A 20488-nucleotide genomic window follows, 5' to 3' on the forward strand; every position below is an offset into this window, starting at 1 on the left:
CACGCATCTCCCGGCTTTGCAAATGTGTGCAACAGTGGGTTTGTGATCTGTCAGGATTGTGAATTCAGTCTCCTCCAGCTGGTATTTGAAGTGTCTCACGGCCTGGTAGATAGCCAGCAGTTTTCTGTTGAAGGCACTGGCAAAAACTTGTGGCTGAAGAAGGCCAAGGGCTGGAGGGTGACGTTCACAAGCTGCTCGAGTACTGAGCCGCAGGCGATGTTGCTGGCGTCCGTTATCAACCTGAGGGCAGCAGTGGGGTTGTGGTGAGTTAAGGTAGTGGCACTGGAGAGGGCTCTCTTTGTTGCAATGAATGCCTGCTGCTGCGGAGCCTCCCACATCAGTGTTTTTGGTCTGCCCTTCAGGATTGATGTCAGAGGGTACATAGTGCTGGCAATGTCTGGGATGAAACGTTGGTAGTAGTTTATCATCCCGAGAAATTCCTGAAGGGCTTTGATGGTTTGTGGTTAAGGGAAGTTCTCTATAGCCTTTACTTTAGAGGCCGTGGGGAGCACTCCTGCTGGGGAAATCTCGTGGCTGAGGAAGTCTACTTTTTCTTTCCCGACTGCATTGCCCCCTGTATCTACCAGCAGGCGCCGTTCGGAAATTTCATCTCTGAAGAAGAAACCTGCTGTCCCGGGGGAGTTTGATTTCGCGGCCATAGCTGTTACTTGTGGCCGCTTTTGTTGTTTTTTTTTTAAGAAATAGGGAGGTCTGCAGTTTCTGGCATTGGTTCCGAACTTTCTGTGGAAGAAGCGCCACGCCGGGTTTGACTATGTCCTGTGTTCCCTGAGTGGTGCCTTCTATCTGTAAACGGTGCTGATGTCTCCATCGTCATCATCGTTCTCCTCCATCAGGCTGCAAGCTCCCAAGGTGGCAGCTGCGAGGGCGGCGGCATTTTTCGAGGCCTTGGTGGCCTCACATAGTTTCTGGCCGTCGTCGGCTAAGGCATCCATGTCGAGGGTGTCTGCATTCCTTATCTGGCGCCTACCTTCCTGCTGGAGGCGCCGAAGGAAGATTGCTTTTGTTAAATCTGCTGTTCTTCTCCTCCCATTTTCGTCGCAGCCTGGCAGTGTTACCAACCCCTGTAGTTCGTCTGAGGTTTCCCTGGGTGATGCTTCTCCGAGGGGCTGGGATAACAGGGCGAGTGCACACAGCTCTCTCGGTCACGGGCACGGAGTAAGATTGCATCAGTTTATCTTTCAAGGCCGCCTAAGTGACCTTGTCCGGTTGCGTGTCGAGCCAGGGGGAGATTATGTTGAAAACCTCTTCTGGGAGCGCCATCATGGTGATGTCGGATTTGATAGCATCGTCTGAGATGCATGCCACGTGAAAGTGCACGTCTGCGCGCAGGAACCATGATGCCGTGTTCTGCCACGAAAACAGGGAAAGTTTGACCGCGTCTGGCTTTGTTAGCGAGAGGGGCATGCAGACGATGCTCGCAGGTTTGCATTGAGGTTCAGCTTCCGACATCTTTACTACTCACACACCAAAACGAGGGAAAATGAGCCATATCAAGTCCATTAATAGTGCCGATTGATCACGTGGTCGAACAAAGTGCCAAAACGTGCCCTTTTTTGGGTACATCGTATTTAGTCCGTTAATGGCACTGTTTCCGCCAGGGAGGGAGCTATCAGAGGCCTAAACTTTGCGCCGTAGTTAGTTCTCTAAAGGCTCTCTGATGGTAGGCTGCAGCCGTATTTAGTCCGTTAATGGCTGGGCCAAAACCGCGCTACCTGTCCCTTTTCCGGAGTCACCAGTGTGAGATTCAAGAAATGTCAGAAGTGAAAGACTGATCCTTTATTATTCTCGACAGGTGTTTATAATACAGACAGCGGATGGAAAGGTAGCGGACAACCTGAGGCCCCCCGCTGCGTCCATATGAAGGTTGTGTTTGTTAACAGGGATAAAAAGACATATAATGCGCTACAGAACATGTAAAAGGCAAGTATACATATCGGCGGACAGGCCGTACAATGATGCATACAATGAGATACATAAAGAATCCAAAATATCAACAAGTAACACATATGACATGATTAATGTACGTATGAAGAGAGAAACACAAGAAATGAGAGGCAATTTGACGCCCTTACACAATGTACAGTATAATGAAATATTTAGGTACATATAGTATACTTAACTTGTGAATTACCAATGTCTCCCCTATCTATTGAAAAAAGAAAACAGAACTGCTTCAATACTGTATGAGAGAAAATGGATGTACCTGAATGTATAGGGGTAACTTAACAGTTTTCACACTTAGCTGTAAGCCATACATTTTTAGGGGTAATGTTGCAAGATGCCTTCGAAATGATATTAAAGTGTTTTAGATACTATAGTTTATGGTATTTTTGGTGTAGGATCATAGTTTAAGGTATATGTTTGGTGTTTGAACTGTTATAACAGGCAGTTATAAGCGTTTTCAGGTGGAGTTTCGGTATTCATGGGTGGGTGTGGTACGCGTCCCCTGTAAATACCGGGGGACGACTGTACTGGCCCTAACATGGATTCTGCTTGGATAAGGATAAAAACACACTCTGCAGGAGTTCTGCCAGAAAGATGTAGTTTCCTCTTTCCATACCCCTACCGAAACCTATGACCCATTGAGATAGCTTAAAGCAAGCTCATTCATCATTTAAGCTTGCTGCCTGGAGCAAGTTGCGTATTTCACACATGTCCAGTGACCAACAAAATTCTCCTTTATTCCTGCAAGGGCTGTGTTCAATGGCAGGTGGTTAGAGCTGTACCCACAGGCGACAAGCAGAACAAGCAAATCACTGTGGTGCAGGTTATCTGTGGGTTCTGTGTAACAGCAGCCTTGTACATGTAGTGATAAAAGGAACAAGTGTCCATTATAAACTACCTAGTGTTAACTACCTATAATCACTACACAGGCAGCAAACACAAAATAAACCGTTGACTTGGTCACAAGTACGTAGCTACGTATAGTATGCTGTTACATATCATAATCAATGGGACATATCAATAATACGGCAATAACTTTACCTTAAAAGTATTTTCTAAAAAATGTAACCAACTCAGTTAAGACAATTACTAACTGGATACCATAAAACCTATTTCTGTACATTTTTATGATTTTGTTTATCTGGTCTTCTAAGCAGCAGGTAAATGTTACAGGCTACTTTAGATGGTACATAATTAAAAATATTAATTATTGGAATTCCTGTGGCAAATTTTCTATAAAATAGGTATAGCTAAGATTCAATTTGCTTGACAAAGCTCACTATTACAAAAATATGAATTTAATATTCCTTTAAGAAAAAGCAACCTGCACGAGAATTGTCTGAATGTGACGTCACTAACAGTGGAGTAATAAAGTAGCTCTGCAAAATGAATTTCTGTTCACACTTGACCTGTAGCGACTTAGGGGAATAGCCGTGATAAGTCTATACTTTTGACAGAGGGCTTTAGAGTGAAGGAGCTTTCCGAACTCCCATAAAACAACAGAGAAAAAACTGCCCTTGCCCTGGGCACAGTACCAAAATACAATAGACCAAATAAAATAGTTCCCACACCAACAACAATAAAGATTAAAAAACCATCATACTACTATCACAGACTGGTGAGCACTCCAGGTACAAGTAGCCCCCTGGATCCCCAAAAGAACTCGACACCCAAAAAATTCAAGGCGAAGAAGTTACAGATAGGAAGGGTTGCTCCTATGCTTCCTCTCCCAACACCAAGCCAGACACTGATAACGGACCTAAGGTGCTGCAATTTTTGTACGTCGTTTCAATTTCTTCAAGATGGTGTGAGGCAAAAACGAAATTGCATTGCCAGAATGTTGACTGGAGGATTGCTGAGAGCGACATATTACAGTATGACTAAAAGGCATGTGAAGTGGCGCCATTTGAGAGTGCATCTCAATGATAAGACTTTTAAGAAAAAAATGACAGCACATTCTTAGACACAGGTTTCCATGAGTTCTTGACGGAGCACCAGAGGTTACTGGCAGGACCTCTGATTCTCTTTATTCTGTCTAAGTAATATCTCAGTGTCCTAACTGGGCAAAGGAGCCTTTCCTCCTCTTCTGGTCCTAGGCTGTCCATGAGGTTTTTAATAGAGAACAAGCATAGCCAGGGATTAGACAGGGACTCGTTCCTAGCTAGGAAGCCAAGCACAAGGTGCAGACAGCATCTTCCTTAAAGAAACCGATTCGCTGGTCTATAGCCTGCAATTCGCTTGCTCTTTTGGTGGTGGCCAAGGCTACTAGAAAAAGTCTTTTCAGTCAAATTCTTGAGAGAAATGGTATGAAGGGGCTCAAAGGCTGGACCCGTTAACCATTTAAGCACTACATCCAGGTTCCATGACACAGAATCGTCCTTCACCTGTTTAGTAGTATCGAAAGACTTAATCAGATCCATCAGGTCTTTATTAGAGGCCAAGTCCACTCTCTATGCTTGAAGACTGATCCCAGCAGAGACCTGTAGCCCCTAATACTCGATGGAGAGAGTCCCTTGGAGGCCCTGAGAATGAGAAGAAAGTCTGCTATTTGGGTTATAGTGGTTTTAGCAGACAAGATATTGCTGCTGCACCACCTGCGGAAGATGGACCACTTGGCCTGGTAGACTCGGCTGGTAGACTTACATCTACATCTAGAAATAGCTTCCGCAGTTTGCTTTGAAAAACCCTTCACTCTGACGAGTCTCCGGATAGTCCCAAGCCCATCAGAGCTAGAGCAGATGGTCCTTGATGGAACTTCCAAAGCTGAGGCTGTTTGTGATAAGGACTTTGAGGAAGTAACCTTGGAAAGTCCACAAGATGCTTTAGAAGGTCCGGGAACCATTCTTTGAGAGGCCAAAAGGGCGCTATCAGGGCCACTGATACGTTGCTGTGATTCTTGAACTTGTAGAGAACCCCCCTCACTATGTTGCATGGGGGAAAGGCGTAGAGGTCCAGGTTCGACCAGTCTATCAGCATGGCAACCGTAGCCATTGCCTGAGGGTCCGGGACTGGCAAACAAAACAGAGGAAGACCGCAATTCTTTGACGTGGTGAACAGGTCCATTGTCGGCCTGCCCCACAACTTCCAGAGGCTGTCGCAGACACTCATATTCAAGGTCCACTCTGTCGGGAGGACCTGACCTTCTCAACTTAACCCATCTGCCAAGAAGTTCATCTTTCCCTGGATGAATCTGGTGGTAAGTCTGACCTGATTCTGGTCTGCCCAAATAAGCAGCTCCTTCGCTGCCTGACAAAGGGAGAATGAGTGGGCTCCGCCCTGATTCCTGATATAGGAGAGAACCAAGGTGTTGTGGGAATGTACCACCACAGCTCTGTTCATTACTGCTGTCACAAAATGCTTTAGGCCGAGATGAATAGCAGACACCACTTTGGCATTTATATGTAGCTACCTTTACCCTGGAGACCAAGTGCCTGAAGCTTCCAGGATGTCCAGTTGGGCTCCCCAACCCTGGTCTGAGGTGTCTGCATAAAAGGGGAGATCAGGGCTCAGCAGTTGCAAAGGCTTTCCCTCTAAAAGTCTTTCTCCATATGTCCACCACCAGAGATCCTCCTTTATCTTCTTCATATTTGGGAACGTCAGTGTGTCTGGTTGCTTTCTTCTGTTCCAGCTTGCTCATTGAAAGGGCCTCATGTGAAGTCTTCCTAGCTTCGCAAACTGTTCTATGGATGAGAGGGTTCCCAGCAGACTCATCCATCGATTCACTGAGCAAACTGGAGGCGAAAGAAGGTCCTGTACCGACTGAAGTCAGGAGTATCCTCTTTGGGGAGGGAAAAGCCCATAAACTCAGAGTGGTGATCCTCATTTCTAAATAGAGAATCTTCTGAGTTGGGACTAGTTGAGACTTCTTGATTTATTAAAAGTCTGAGTTCCTGGCCGAAAAAAAAACCTCAATGAATGGGAAAGCCGAAGACAGTCTAGGCTCGTCACTAGAACCTGATACTTATACTGTACTAGCCTTGAGCCATGAACGATCCTAGTTACACGGGATCGAAATGAAACTCAAAAGAGGAAAAGTTAACTTTTCTCTACAAAGCAGCTTAAACTTGCTTAAATACTACCAGAAAGAGTCGAAGCATCACCGCTACCAAGCCAATCCAATATGGTAAAATTAAAGAGGAAAAAAATGTCTGGAGACTCCTCTTATTCTTACCTGAGCAATCCTATCGGAGAACAAATTCTGGTGCTAAAGCTGGTGCCGCTAACATCAGAACTAGGGCAGCAGATGCCATACTGGACAGAGGAAGGAGACAACAGGCACAAATCCATAACACTTTCTGGTATGTTCCAGTTCCCTGTCACTCCATACCATGGGGGAGTAAGACAGGACATGCCAAGGGCAAGGCAAGAAAAAAGCGGGAGCACTGACTCTCGGGAGGGTAGCGCAGAAAACACTAATAATAATTAAAATAATAATGTCCCACAAAACCTATGCCAAGCGAACATAAAAGATTACTCCATCCTATCAAATCTAATGCCTTGAAATGGGATGTTCACTTGGAGTAACAGATCGAAGAGAAACAGCAGAGAACCTAGCCAGTTACTACATGGGGAAGCAGGCAAGACAAGCATCCCCTTTAACCCTTAAGGGATGGGCTAATTATATATAATGCACACCCTCCGACTGGGCAAACTTTAAGGTTGGCCAATTTAAGCAAAAACATCATTAGAAAGAGGAAGATACGCATGGTGTAAGAAAAACAGTTTTAAAAATTTTCCCTATCTTCCACAGGAAGTTGAAAGTGACTATTTACAACCCTGTGTGGGGCCTCTTTTACAAAACACTCATAAATTTTACCAAGTTATACATGCTTTTTCTAATAATTTATTTCATTTTGTAAAATCATAATTACAACTCACACAATATTATAACAGATAAGAACTCAAATCATGAAGTTCTGAGCATATTTATTGTAAAATATTTACGTAAATTTACTGAGATCGGGAAATGCAGTAACGAGTTTTTTGGGGATTTATACATGTTTTTTCTGATATTTCTTTGCAAAATTACAACTATAACTGACATCATATCATAAAAGACAAGAACTAAAGCCAACAGTAATCCCTGGGTATATTTATGAGCAAACAAACAAAAAGACATCAAGGCAGAGAGAGGAGCGAGACATTCCCCCTCCAAGTCAAGAACAATATTGAAGTTCCCAAAACACCCACAATCGAGCCGAGCTGAATTCTTTAGTGCCATAATTCATTTATGGGCCACTGAAGTATTGGAAACTCTTTCCTGCTCGATACAGACAAACTGTATGGCGCGTAATATTAATCCTCCTCAGAAGGGATCCGTCCACCACCCCAAACCTGTTAGACCCTCTATTGAGGGGATCCATCCATTAAGGGTTAAATCAAGTCTTAAAAGTGTTACCCTCTATGGTTGTTTCTACCCTAACAAGCTCTCTCTGTTTGCAATCAATTACCACACAGTTATCCAATAATAACCTTTCGCTCAGGAAAACATATCATGAGGGTCAATAAAATTGGAATAATGCCTATAACGACAACTCTTTACCTTACAGATTCTTACTGAACAAATATTAAAAAATTAAACGAACATCCACAACAAACCAACAGGACACCTACTAAAATTAATAATGTGTCGACCTCCTACCGAAACCAGAAAGAGAAGTAGACTGACCGGCTACGAGTGTTTGTATCTATCAGTCCCCTGGTAGGGGGTGGGAGCAGTAGATGGACAGAAGACGGATATTCATGGAAAACCAAGTGTTCTCGCTTTTTGGACAGAAGACGGATATTCGTGGAAAACCAAGTGTTCTCGTTTTTTGCTTCAATCTATTGAATTACCACTGGTGCAGAAGTAAAAGCTATATAATGGAGAGGTAAGGTTCACTTCAAAAATAAAATTTAAGCAAAAGGCCAAGCACTGGGGCTTATGAAGCCATTCAGTGCTAAAATCTAAATTGACAATAAAACAGTTTTCAAGATGTAACAGGAGGAAAACCTTGCACTTGCACTAAGAAACAATCATTAGGAGAGGGTTGCAAGTAAGATGGAAAAAAGAGAATATCAGAGGAGGTACAGTAAAAGGCACGAAAGGAAGTGCAGCTAGGGGCTGAAGGGACACTGCAAAGAACCTTAAGCAATGCCCACACTGCACCATATAAGGTGCATTGACAGCACTACCCCACAACATGGATATATATTACTGTACTTGTCCTTGCTTTTCATGACATTTTCTGTGACAGTGCTATGTTTGATAATACTGTATAGAGAATATATTATTACTGGAATGATCATATCTAATCAAATTCTTCTGTTTACTGCTACAAAGGTTCAACTTCACCTTCATTACCACTGTCTATTCTCTCAATGGTTACATCCCCCCTTAACTAGTATTATGAACTAGTCTTGAAAATACAGTATGTAATCCCTCTTTTATCCGATTTAACTATATTTGAAACTCGACATTATCAGGGCACAACCAGACCCCAGGGACATAAGACAGGTGTATATATTATAAACTCTTTAAAAAATTAAAAATGAAATGCTATACGATGGTTGGCAATGCTTTGTGGGTCTAAGGAAATGTTGGTAACACCGCTTACAATCATAACAGGCTGAGAATGTGTTTGGGGTGTGGGAAACCAGGAAGAGTTCCCATCGGAGGGGTCAGTTGACCAGGCATGATGGGAGAAGTGATAATAACGCTGTTTACAGGAATAAGCACGCAAAGAAGGGGTTGCTGGGGAAAGTGAGTGGCTGGAGAAGGAGCCTCCTTGGCTGGGAGGGGTGGGAATGCAGTGTGGGGTGGGTAGAGAAGGGTAGGCAGGCGTTTGTCTTTGTTAGATCTTTTTTTGTTTAAGCTTTTGCCACATTTTTTTACAGGATATTACAGTACTGTACTGTAACTTGCAATGAAATACTCATGAACAATGGAGAGAGAGAGAGAGAGAGAGAGAGAGAGAGAGAGAGAGAGAGAGAGAGAGAGAGAGAGAGAGAGAGAGAGCGCGCACCAATACCACATTAAGGAGAACACCTTAACACATACATATAGCCTGTAACACATGTATGAGCGCACACACACATATAACAGTATACACACCTATCTTTATTTTCTCTCCTACCATTTCTCATCTTTTATTTCTTGGTGTTTTGTCATGAAGTAATTTTCACTGCATATAACAACCAAAAAATGATGAAAAACCAATAACAATGACAGAGCAAATGCGAGAGAGAGAGAGAGAGAGAGAGAGAGAGAGAGAGAGAGAGAGAGAGAGAGAGAGAGAGAGAGAGAGAGAGAACACCAATACCACATTAAGAAAAACACTTTAACACGTACATATAGCCTGTAACACACGCATGAACACACACACACAAATAACAGTATACACACCTATATTTATTTTCTCTCCTATCATTTCTCATCTTTTATTTCTTAGTGTTTTGTCATGAAGTAATTTTCACTGCATATAATAACCAAAAAATGATGAAAAACCAATAACAATGACAAAGCAAATGCAGGAGAGAGAGAGAGAGAGAGAGAGAGAGAGAGAGAGAGAGAGAGAGAGACCAATACCACATTAAGAAAAACACTTTAACACGTACATATAGCCTGTAACACACATGAACACACACACACAAATAACAGTATACACACCTATATTTATTTTCTCTCTATCATTTCTCATCTTTTATTTCTTAGTGTTTTGTCATGAAGTAATTTTCACTGCATATAATAACCAAAAATGATGAAAAACCAATAACAATGACAAAGCAAATGCAGAGAGAGAGAGAGAGAGAGAGAGAGAGAGAGAGAGAGAGAGAGAGAGAGAGAGAGAACACCAATACCACATTAAGAAAAACACTTTAACACGTACATATAGCCTGTAACACACGCATGAACACACACACACAAATAACAGTATACACACCTATATTTATTTTCTCTCCTATCATTTCTCATCTTTTATTTCTTAGTGTTTTGTCATGAAGTAATTTTCACTGCATATAATAACCAAAAAATGATGAAAAACCAATAACAATGACAAAGCAAATGCAGGAGAGAGAGAGAGAGAGAGAGAGAGAGAGAGAGAGAGAGAGAGAGAGAGAGAGAGAGAGAGAGAGAGAGAGAGAGAGAGAGAGAGAGAGAGAGAGAGAGAGAGAGTTATTGGCTTAAAAGCACATATTAAGTAACATGCTTTTAAGCACTTTGTTTCTCACTTTTAACTGGCTGATAAGGATACCTCATCAGTTCAATAGCGTATGGTAGAATGTGTGTGGGTATGCAAGCATTTGTGATTTTTGTAAGCTTTGCTGCAATTGGAGGAAACGTATACATCACAGGGGTTTTTTGCTGTTTAATGGTTTGATAGACATGTGAGTTATAAACATATCTTTCTCTAATTGGCTGCATCTGGAGGGTATCAATGCACTCTGTAACAATGAATGTCCTCCCTCTTTGTACAGAAGGGGAGGAGCTGGGGGAGGACTAGTAAACCTTCTTACAAGTTTTTAAAAGTCCAACTATCGTATGCACCAAGGGCAGCACACAGGTAGGTAACAGAGAGAAAGTACAGTATATTTATATTTGTAGGCTTATTTTTTTTATTGAGTACAATTAATTTAATGACTGTGCTGTAGGTCTGGGCAAAATAAAATTTAAAAATTAAATTTTTTGTGTATGATGTATTTTAAAGACTGAGCTGCAATAGGTTTGGGCAAAATGAAGAAAAAGGGTTTGCTTTTTTTTTTTCGGTATGATGTGTGTTGCAGATTGTGCTGTAATGGGTTTGGGCAAAATGTAAAAGAAAATGATACTCATTTTTATCTGTTAGTTTAAACTACTGTACTGCATGTTGCATATGAGAGAGAAAAAAGGGGTTCGCTTTTTTTTAGGTGCATTTATAGTATACAGTATTTTGTCACAAATAAGGGAAAATAAGCCAGCTTGTTGTTTACAAGCATACTGAGTATTTATGTCTACGCAGTATTGAAAAGATAGGGGGAGTAAGGGTATGGTGTTGCCATTTTACTCCTGTAGTGTTTTTTTACCTTATCTAACAGGGCCTTGGTCCTATTAATCTGGATAACCAAGAGATTACTGTAGTTTTATTAAAGCTATAAAAAAGATCCACCATTGAAGAATAACTGTACTGATTTTCTTATCAAGTTTTTATCCCAGATAAGCAATCTAAAAAAACACAATAGGCTAAGAAGCACGAATCCAAAAATTTTACACAGTACAGTTTCAACTTGTAGTTTTGTAAACTGCATCACAGCAATTAATGATATAACATCTCACTTCACATAAAGAACGGTCATGCTTAAGAAACTTACTTAAAAGTTGCTTGAAACTCCCATCAAAAGCGTAATTCTTGTCCAAGAATTCATTCTTCAGCGCAGCTTAGACTACTTGACTTTCATCTGAAACAGATATCTACAATTACTGTCATATCCTACTACGTAACTTCATAATAAGTAAGCTTACTATAATTTAACAACTCCTACAAGTACCCTTACAATTACAGTATATAATTTTAACATGACATTTTCCCTGGGACTGAAGATCAAGTATTCACTTGAGCAGAGTACCAGCTCTTGTTTCAATAGGAGATTTATTTGAATTAATTTCCTTGAATTTACAACTTCAGCCAATGTGTTCATTTACCCTTCCATCATCAGTTTAGGATCTCCCAAAGGCTACTCACCAAACAGAGCAACAATCTTGTTTGTGGGCTAATATAAATCCTCTCCAAACAGTGATTTTTTTGGTACCTTCACTTATCTGAAATACTTTCCAAATTAAGTCCTATCATGGTAATTGCTCTATTTTAGCTTATGCCTATTCAGTGCAATGGTCACCCTACATTTGAAGGTGAAGCTTTACTTTAAACCATTATCGCATTCTGTTACTAGAAAATATTTTCCTCCTACGTTCTAATGTGAGTTTTGAATGTTTCTGACGTTCATTTTAGTAGCAAATGACCTAACTAGCCTTGTGTGCAAAATAATCATTTGAAAACATTCTATAAACTAACCTTATTCTGGGCAATGGGATTAACATCCTTGTATTTCACTCAGTTTACGTTTTTCCCCACCCAAAACCCAGCTTTCCCACTGTGGTCCCCCTAAAAATCATTGGAAACAGAGGTAGGGTCTGCTATCTATAAAGTACTTATTTATGAAATCTAGGTCTTGAAGACCAAGTGCCGGAACCCATCAGGATTATTCAGCGCCATAATGAGGGTGAAATGTATTTAATGATATGACTGATAATGAATAGGTGAATGATAACACTAGTAAAATTCAGTGTTAAAATATGAATGTAAAAGAAGAATTATATAGATAAAACCAACTAAAACCAAGTATATATTAAACCAGAAACATTCAAAACACAAATGAAAACTGGAAAAATTATATTTTCAAGTTCAAAATACATTAATGGTTTAAAGTTAGGGTAATTCTAAGTCGGCTGTCCGCGGTGAGCTAGACAATGGCAATTGACATTTTCCTATGTTATTTTACTTGCTTTACAAGAATTTAAAGTAATATTTTGTCAGCCGTCTGTAACTAAACTGTCATTGACCTTTTAAGACTCGCAATGACTTGAATTGCCTAACGCAGGGGTAGGTCTAAGCGGCATTCATCAAGCCCCCACCCCTCCATAGCTAATACGGCAAAATTGTAACCAGTAAACACCCCTAAAAATACCAACATAACGTACCCTAGAGGTGTTTACTGGTTACAGTTTTGCCGTATTAGCTATGGAGGGGGGGGGGCTTCCTGCGGAATGCCGGCTTAGACCTACCCTACGTTAGGTTATTCCAGTCGTGCAGTCTTCAAAGGTCAATTACAGTTTAGTTACAACCGGCCGACAAAATATGACTTTAAATTCTTGTAAAGGAAGTAAAATAACATAGAAAAGCGCCAATTGCCACAGTCTAGCTCACCGTGGACAGCCGGCTTAGAATTACCAAAGTTACATCACACAAGTGTGAAACCCACACTCTCCTTAGGCCTAGCCTAACATTGAGTTTCGTAGCACACTCAACTCAGGCCTAACCAAGCCAATAGCCTAATCTAGTCCTATCGGTTACAGAAAAAACTATTTGCCTCTGCTAACCAAAACTCCTAACCATGATGATGCAAAGGTACAGTCTAGCCTATCAAAAATAAAACACGAAGAAAATACTTCTCTCAATAATACGCTATATGCCAAGTCTATGCCTGAGTAGATCTGACCTTCCAGTAACCTACGCCTACACAAAATTTAACACGTAAGTAATCTGTTCTAAGCTACACTTAGGCTACTTGCCGAATCTCGGGCAAATGAAAATAAAATTACGTTTAGCTTAAGCTAACATTAAGCTACTTAAAAATTAATCGTTCAATAGACTAGCGAGGACGAAATGCAAGGATGTCACGACTCACACCAAGATATTGCATATACCGTATCAATTACGGATGGTCAGGACACCAAAAACTTACCTACGTGGGTATTACTATACTACAGACGAAAATACTGGCAATAAGCACAAACTAAATTCTGAACTGGGACTGTTGCTTATAAAGGGCTGTGAAAAAGACCAATTGGTAACTGGTTCCTCTAAGATTCGTCTACTTGCAAGTAATCTTTGATAGGGGGCAACTTGCCACGTTTCTGTCTTTTTTACTAAAATTAGAAGGTACATTACAATTACACGTACAGGAAATAAATTCTTTTTGACGCCTTTTTAACATTTTTTATAATCTTCATAGTTCCCACTTTTTTTAATGCCAAAGGTAGATTTTTTTGCTCCCAGAGCGTAATCAGCAATATTATATTTTTGTAACTTTCGAGGGGATGTTATTTTATTTCAGGTAACTTAATAATTACTGAATACTATATTTCCAACAATTATTGTTCTGAGGTATATGGTAGCTGAAGTAAAGAACTTTGCACTCCAACATTTATACATAACGAACATCGAAAGCTTCTTATAAACAAACCGACAACAGAAGAGGCCAGCTAATCTGCCAGCTAAGTAATTTCTTTCTATTCTGAGGAGTTGGAACGATACTTAGAGAGAAATGTCAGAAAAAGACTACAATAAGAAAGTATTTTTTTTTTTTACTTATCTGGAATAGAATTATTCTCATTAAAAAAAATACGTGCCAAATCGTAGGCATAAGCCTAGCATTTGCATGTCCAAGATTTTTTCCTTGTTGCTACCGTTTTCATAGCTATAGTATTTTCCTTGGCATGTCGATTCAGTAAATTACTATACAGAAATAAATTCTTGTATATTCGAAATTAAGTTGTACCTAATATAAGGTTTAAATGATATAGTATCTTACGAAATGAGTTGAGTGCATAGGTCTAGCCTAGGCCAGCAAATTTAGCTATAGCCAATCTATGAGACATAGTTGATGAAAATAAAAATGAAAGTAAGGTTTGTTACACAAAAAATGTCATTTTCCTCTTTGAAACGAAAAACAGAAGTATTTTTCTACGGTTTGTTTATTGTGTCTTGAAATACTTTCGCAGTATAGGCTAATGTTTAAAAGGCGAGACTTGTCACCACCAGTAACCTAGAGGACTAAACTTTCTGCTGCGTACTTTTTATAACGAGCTAGATCGTTTTTACTTTATATTTTGTGCTACATATATAAGATTGATAATGTCTTGATTTCAAAATTAAATTATCCAATTGCCTTTATGGGCCACAATAATCTGCTGAAAACATGACATGCTAACAGAGAAAACGCAACTACTGCTAACAAAAAACAACTATCTGACGCGTAATATTTAAATTAAAATTCCATTATGTTTTGCTTACCTGTGAAATGTTATTCTGCTTTATCCTGAAGAACTGTTGTGCCTATGTCTGCAATTATAAGTTACACAATGCAGGACATGCTAAGTGCCTGTTTAATTTTAGCACTGTCCAGCGTTTTCAGCATGGCTGCAAGGCACATCAGTCCAGCTGTGGTGGTAGCCCACTAAACTGCATATTACAGGTTTACAAATAACATCTACAGTTATTATTGACCCTCTAAGGAATTTATGTGTGCAAGGGAATTAATGCATGGGTCAGAGAAAGTGCTACATAAATCTTGAAATAATATAAATTATACTATGAATATAGTTACATATTTTAGAAACAATAAACAACATATATAAAAATGGTGGACAAAAATGTGATACTGTATATATACTGTATGTATATATATATATATATATATATATATATATATATATATATATATATATATATATATATATATATATATATATAATATATATAAATCTCACATTTTGTCCACCATTTTTGTATATATTGTTTATTGTTTCTCATAATATATGTTACTATATTCATAATATCATTATATTATCTCAAGATTTATGTAGCACTTTCTCGACCCATGCATTAATTCCTTTCTTCACATAAATCCCTTAGACTCTTAGAGGGTTAATAATAACTCTATATATACAGTATACGTGTGTGTGTACATACATGTGTATATGTATATATATATATATATATATATATATATATATATATATATATATATATATATATATATATATATATATATATAAAAACTGAACTACAATGATATACGTTGTTTATCCATCACACACACACACACACACTATATATATATATATATATATATATATATATATATATATATATATATATATATATATATATATATATATATATATATATATATATACTGTATATAGTGTATGTGCATTTATGTGTAAGATAAACAAAGAGTACTACTCTAGTTTGATTTTAATTTCTACCTCTAAGAGGAAGGCTGTTCCGAGGGGAGATCTTCCACCTGAACAGAGGGCCCATGGCTCATAGGAGACAAAAAATTTAAATGGAATATCATCTGTAAGTTAAATTCTCCTTCATGAAGGGTGCTGAAATGCAGGATTATCTGTTAAGCATACTGTACTTGGACTGAGATGGGTTAAACGAGAGAAATGAAAAGATAAAAAGATTTTGTCAAATAGTATGTGTAAGTGAAAAGAATGATTACAGCACTATGGCGCGATCTGGTCATGCGGGGAGAATGGGAGGTCAAAGCACCTTGGACTGAGGGTACTAAAAATTTAGTGAGGAGATGTTATTACCCAGGATGGTAAAGGGTTAAGTAATAGAATGTGAATGTGGCAGAAGATATAAGAGTCCAAATGCTGATGAATTTTGTGCCATATGATGGTACTGAATCAAGCCTAAAATTAAACATTTTTTGCATAGCTATTCAATGCATGACCTTCATATAGGCAATGATTATAGTAATGGTGTCATGCATGTCCCTTCCGCAGTCATCGACTTCAAAAGAAAAGCTCTTCCTACAGAATAACGCCACTGATAATTGAAAAAAAGGAAAAAGTTATATCAAAACTGCATACACATTCCAGAATACAAAACTTCTCTTCGACAACGCAAAAACGGTTTGAGCAATGCAAGTGGATTTATAACCTGACAGCGCTCCTCTAATATTACTTCTATCCTTAGTACGGATGACACTGTCTGTAATTTACGATACTAAAAAATTACTTTTTCTGAAAGAAGAAAAATTGTTTATTGCTAAATTACGTCCAGATACTTTTCCATTACTACTAGCGGTCTATAAAACTAAGCTGTCAAAACGTAACATGACCAGATCATAGTTTTTTTTTTTATAATTCCGTCATACGAGCACTTACATTAAATTCATATGTGAAAATGCATGTGGGCTCTTCAGCAGTGGAACAAATCTACGCACAGAGGTAGGCTACCAACATTCTGGGACATGCACACATACATACACACAATGGAAAATAGCTGGCCAATTCTTCAGATATTGCATTGACTACCGTCAATATACTTGGTAGTAAAAGAAAAAATTACCGGATAAGAGTTCCGTGGCTATTTCAAGATTTAAAGGCGGGAACTGATGGGGATGTCAGAGAAGGACAACCCCCCTCCCCCACCCCTGCCAAACAACCACAAACAACACACACACACACACACACACACACACACACACACACACTCGCTGGTTGGGTGACTGGGTCGCAGCAACCACGGATGGGTTATGAAGGGCGAGCTCCTTAGAGTGGGTCAGATTTGGGTTGACGAACTTAAGTGCAACTCAAGTTATTGGCGTCCTTAAACAATGAGTTCCCACTCATCAGCTTAAGCAGCAGATGACGCTTGAGTTATGTGACCGGGAGTAGATTAGTTTACGAAGTATCCTCGTTGACATTTCATCTCATCGGTTTTGCTATTTTGGTTTTGATTATATTCAATAGATCTACGAACATCGAAGAAAACAATGAACGATATAAAAACAAAATAAGCCTTTAAAACTACTCAGGTTTCACTGCTGTCAAAATTCGATATGAATCGGGGGAAATATTTATGAGAGAAATTGAATACAAAGTAATACATAAGTAAAGGCGGTTAAGAACGTAGAACACCCGATGTGAATATTGTTCTGGGCTCTTCAATCAAAGCGGAAAAATGGGTCTGAGGAAGACAGTGTACAGTAGTCACTTTTCGTTCTTCGGGGAACAATAGACTAAGACTGCCATGATCTTACTCTAACGAAACAGTCTTACGACATTATTCACGAGATGAATAGGTACTGTACGTTACTCATTCTTTCAGCTCATGGTGGGTAAGAAAGAGATTCGAATGTAGTTAGGTTCTCTCATAATAAGTAAGCGACAGAGGACTGTCATTACATATATATATATATATATATATATATATATATATATATATATGTGTGTGTGTGTGTGTGTGTGTGTGTGTGTGTATGTATATATATATGTGTGTTTGTTTTAAATGTCGCCATCTCCAAGATAAGTTTCAAAGTTTTCCCTGCGTGATCATTCGTAAAATGAGTCATTTGTACCTATTTCGGATCTATCTTTTAATCTGCAATGTACTTACGGTAAAGTAAATGATTAGTCTCATGAAAAGAATTGATAATCGTTGCTTAGAGTACATTTTGGCATGTGAACAAAGAACTGCGATTTTACTGTTCTCTTTGTGGGTGACAGTCACTTAAGACGAAACCAGGGGCTTGGAAGACGAAACAATATTTTTTTCGTCACGACATGACAACGCCACAGACAGTGATTATCGTGTAGGGTTTCAAGACGTAGGTTCACTATGCTCACGGAATTTGATTGATTACTTTATTAACATCATGACATTCTCATGTTATTTTTCGGTTTTCCTGGCCTACGATTCTCATGTTAGTGACCCTGATTTACATCTATCTAGTTTACCGCAGAATCTTTCAGTTATTTTTAACTATTTAAATTTCTTAATAACGTCTCACAAGATCTGAATATCACGAGGTCTTTGATAGTTTAAAGAACATCGAGAAAACACGTTATTCATAAAAAAAAATTATATAGCATTGTTATTCATAGATTTTTATACTTATGGTTAATAGTGATTTATTCTGGAACTGCATTATTCTGTTAATCTACCTTAAGAAGCTGAATTCCGAAGACTCCCAATGTACCATAGATAGCTGAAACTCTTATTCAAGTACATAATCTCTGTTATCTATTTCTTAACTATCATGGTATTTAACACAACGTTTGTCAGACAGGTGGGCAGTTAAGTTCACTCACTGACAAAATTGATGTATCGCAGGCATAAACATTGCGAGCGTATAAAATGGTGTGACTGAATTGCTGACGATGTCGGGTGGAATAACCTTTTGTAACCCTCAAATGCGTTAGCTTATTTTCTCTTCTCACAAAAAATAAGTTAAAAATTTTCATCGTAAAGAAAATATAAAAATGAAGACGCGGAGAAGACTAAAAACAAAACAAATGGCAGAGGATTGGGTTAAAGTTAACTCGAGAAAATGGGTTATACTACAAAGAGAAATTTGAATTTGGTTTTTTACATTCCAGACACTGGTGATGGAATTTCCCTATGAATCTAAATGAAGGTTTGCTCTTCTCTGGCGCTGTAAAAAAGCACAGAGAAAATATTGGTCATGTGTTAGAATATAGAAAAATGTAATGACATTCTCGAAATGAGGATAGTTATATTCATTGCTTTTGACTTTGGCTGTAGAGCTAAATTAACTTTCTCTCTCTCTCTCTCTCTCTCTCTCTCTCTCTCTCTCTCTCTCTCTCTCTCTCTCTCTCTCTCTCTCTCTCTTACTTGGAATAGATGTATCTTCTCTAAGGATTCTGAAAACTACAGTACAGTATACAAAGTTAAGCAAATTAATAACTTACTTACATAAATGGAGCCTTCGAAAGTACTGTGCTGAATTTTGAGAAAGGTGGCCAATGGCTGTTTCCTCTGACTTGGAATTATGAAAAATAAGGAACTCAGGTTGTCGATTACCTCTGGGCAAGCAACTAAATCGGATCCTCCAAGGGCACAATCACTATCAATCAATCAGTTACACACAAAGAGAGAGAGAGAGAGAGAGAGAGAGAGGGTGGCGGAGGTACGGCAGAAATGTTAGCTTAAAAGGGAAGTGTTGTGTCATCACCGGTGCATTCAGTCGACGCCAAGAGCTGTCTTTAACGACCTGTAAGTACTACAGCAAATAACCTGGAGGTTTATCCATCTTGGTGCTTATTTCTGGTGCCATAGCTCCCTATCGTCTTGTAAGTGATAGCCTTTAAAGTTCCGTTAAGAATATACTAGGCTGAAGGACAAAAATAATATACCTTTTTCTTAATGCTACTACTGGACTCAAACATCAAGAGTTACTCGTTTATTTCAGACTTTTGACAATTTTATTTGCCAAGACTTCCTGCTAACCAGAGCATTGTACTGTAAATTACCAACATCTTCGGCGCCCGTTCACGGCAGCTGTAGGATTGGAATCCTGAAATACAAGTTTCTGAACATTTGACGATAAGAACACTTTACACAGCGAGACATAAGCGGAATATTGTCTTTAGATATGAGCGCTGCCCATTGAGGACGCTCACCAAATGCAATCAAGTCACAAGGACCTCGAACATCGACGCGAACACGATTTATATGAAATGGTCGTTAGTGTTTGTCGGCAGAAATATAATTAATCTTTTTAATGTAACAGTAACGTCTCTTTTCCAGTTAATCTTTTAAAATGTTACTCTTTGTTGCTAAAGCTATTTATCATTTAATTGATTCCTGATGACCATTTGGAGACAGATTAGGAAATTTTAGCTTTTTCTGGAAGTTAAGTACTAAGTTAATGAAAGGACCATTGCATTGTTCATAATGAAGGTTGCACATAAACATGCACCCAGTAAACATGCCTAGCGATTAAAATGCTAGATTTGTGATCCCTTACGAAATTGTGAAACAACTCTACCAAGAGTCTTTTGATGATTATTATTATTATTATATTATTATTATTATTATTATTATTATTATTATTATTATTATTATTTTCAGAAGGAATGTCGAATAAGACAAGTGCTTCAACAATGACTATAAAAAGAGCCACACCACTCAAGACAATTGTAGATATTGCACAGAAATTACGTTATTGTAATCCGATTCAC

General features: G+C 38.8%; 1 protein-coding gene and 1 long non-coding RNA gene across 6 annotated transcripts in view; one reads left to right on the forward strand and one right to left on the reverse strand.

Moving 5' to 3' along the window:
• Positions 1 to 13580, reverse strand: part of LOC136843362 (uncharacterized) — a 54006-nt gene extending 40426 nt beyond the window's left edge. Inside the window, exons 1-2 of the long non-coding RNA XR_010854531.1 lie at positions 13444 to 13580; positions 11293 to 11379 (exon numbers count right to left, since the gene is read on the reverse strand). This is a non-coding gene — a long non-coding RNA (uncharacterized lncRNA). The remainder of the gene's footprint in view (positions 1 to 11292; positions 11380 to 13443) is intronic.
• Positions 13581 to 13907: 327 nt separating this feature from the next.
• Positions 13908 to 20488, forward strand: part of LOC136843358 (glutamate receptor-like) — a 36483-nt gene continuing 29902 nt past the window's right edge. For 4 of the 5 annotated variants that reach the window (XM_067111693.1, XM_067111694.1, XM_067111696.1 and 1 more), the window contains exon 1: positions 13912 to 13979. The gene's annotated coding sequence lies outside the window, so the exon portion shown is untranslated. Of the gene's footprint in view, positions 13980 to 20488 lie in introns of all 5 variants that reach the window. The other variant, XM_067111692.1, reaches the window with a different exon arrangement.

The sequence above is a fragment of the Macrobrachium rosenbergii genome, chromosome 11 (genome assembly GCF_040412425.1).
Source record: "Macrobrachium rosenbergii isolate ZJJX-2024 chromosome 11, ASM4041242v1, whole genome shotgun sequence".
Classification (NCBI taxonomy): Eukaryota; Metazoa; Arthropoda; class Malacostraca; order Decapoda; family Palaemonidae; genus Macrobrachium; species Macrobrachium rosenbergii.